This window comes from Mandrillus leucophaeus, unplaced genomic scaffold, assembly GCF_000951045.1.
Source record: "Mandrillus leucophaeus isolate KB7577 unplaced genomic scaffold, Mleu.le_1.0 Scaffold43, whole genome shotgun sequence".
Classification (NCBI taxonomy): Eukaryota; Metazoa; Chordata; class Mammalia; order Primates; family Cercopithecidae; genus Mandrillus; species Mandrillus leucophaeus.
Window position 1 is genome coordinate 2168373 of NW_012104587.1, and position 2266 is coordinate 2170638.

Below are 2266 nucleotides of genomic sequence, written 5' to 3' on the forward strand. Positions count from 1 at the left end.
TTTTTGGGGTCTGAATAGAAAACATTTGCCATCTATTGTCTCTAAGGCTTCATCTACATAATGAGAACCCTGATCTCCACCACCTCTTATCTTGACCCAGACACCCCTTTCTATTGATTCCAGACCTTTAGATAATAACTTAACTCTTTTCACCAATAGCCAATCAGAAAGTCTTGGAGTCCCCCTATGACCTGTAACCCCCACCCCGACTGCATCTTTGAATTGCGCCACCTTTGGAAACTGAACCAATGCATAAAACCTGGCTGCAGCCCAATCACCTTAGGCACATATTCTCAGGACCTCTTGGGACTGTGCCTTGGGCCTTGGTCACTCATATTTGGCTCTGAATAAACCTCTTTAAATATTTTACAGAGTTTGACTTTTTTCATCCACAGCAGCCCAAGCAAACGAACGTATCCTCCTTCCTCATTTCATCCAGGAAGGAAGTGGGGCTGGATGGGGACCGTGCACCATTGGCCTCAAGCTGCAAGATCTGCACTGGTTCCGGGGGCTGGGACTAGGACCCAGATCTGATTCCAGTGCAGTGTCCCATGTCCAGACCCATTCAACTTGTAAACCAAAAGTAAAATTCTAGGCCCCACAACCAACCGAATGGACCCCTCCTCTCAGCCAAAGGCATTCCAAAGTTAATCTGAAAAACAGTTCAGACTGTGATGGGAAGTGGGGGTTGGATATGCCTTATTATGTCGTCTCCTCCCTTTGGAATTCAGGCACAACCAACCAGCATTAATATTAAAACAAAGATCTGAAGACTGACCAAACAGACTCATTGCAGCAATAAGACACCAAGTTCTAACCTGGCTCTAGTATAGCATCACGTGACAGTGGGCCCTGAAAGAAATTAAAGTATTTTACCCCAAAATATTAATTTATTTATTTGACATATTTTGAAATGGCCCTGCAAACCTTGCTCTTGTGGGGAAAATCTACTCTGCAGAGAATCCCCATCCCTTTCCAAGTCTTTTCCCTGATCCAGGCCCTTTTAGGTCTGATCAGAGCTCTAAAGCCTGCTTTCTGGAGGCTTCATCTGCATGATAAAACCTCCATACCCCTTAACTTAACCCAGACACTCTCTTCTATTGAGTCCAGGTCTGTAGGTACTTACTTAACTCTTTCAACCAATAACCAATCAGGAAGTCTTTGAATCCGCCTATGACCTGGAAGCCCACCTCTTCGAGTTGTCCCACCTTTCTGGACCGAACCAATGTACATATTACATGTATTGATCGATGTCTCATGTCTCCCTAAAATGTATAAAACCAAGATGTAGCCCAATAATCCTCAGCACACGTTCTCAGGATCTCCTGGGGCTGTGTTACAGGCCATTGGTCTCTCATATTTGCCTCAGAATAATAAATCTCTTCAACTATTTCGGAATTTGACTCTTTTCTTCCACAAACTGGCCCCTCCAGCCCCGGCTTCCTCTCACTGTGTATGCAGAGCACCCTTCCTGAGCACATCTGACTGAATTTCCCCAAATAAGCCCCTTAAGTAACCCAGCTCCACCTACTCAGCAACATCTGAACAAACTCAGCTCCGCACCTGAAGCCCTTCCAGTTCCATCCTGAGTCAATGCTTCTCAAACTTTAAAGTGCATCAGAATCACCTGGAGGGCCTGGTAAAATGCAGATTCCTGGGCCCAGCTTCCAGAGAGTTCTCCTCAGTTGGTCTGGGGTGGGGACCCGAAACTTGCATTTTTAACAAGTTTCCAGGTGAGGCTGATGGTGGTGGCCACAGCCTAGGTAGCACTGGCTAAGACACCTTATCCCAGGACCCTTCATGCACTCTCCCTCCGTCCTCTGCCCTCAGCACCCCATGTGCTTGAGCCTTTGCCCAGCCTGGGCCCAGTGCAGGAATTCCCTGCTGCCAAGTCTGACGCTATGGGTCAGATCCCGGACCTCCTCACTCAGGATAAAGTTGAGAGGTTGTGCTTCTTTTTAAAGGGAAAGCCTTATTGGGATTTGAACCAGAACTGGAAGGACTCTAGTAAAATGCAGATATTTGGGCCCACCCCCAGACACAGGCCTCCCTGTGGGACATGCTGCTATGGTCGCTTTCTCCATGTACGGATGAACAAAGGATGGCCCAGAGATGGGAAGTGACTTTTCCAAGGGCACACAGCACATTAGACGAGAGGCTGAAGAATTATTCAAGTCTCAAGTCTCCTTCCTGTGCAGTTCTGTGCTTCTTGTGCTGCCCTTTCCGAGCTTAAGGGGTTCTGTTTTTTTCCCCTTCCCTCATTCTA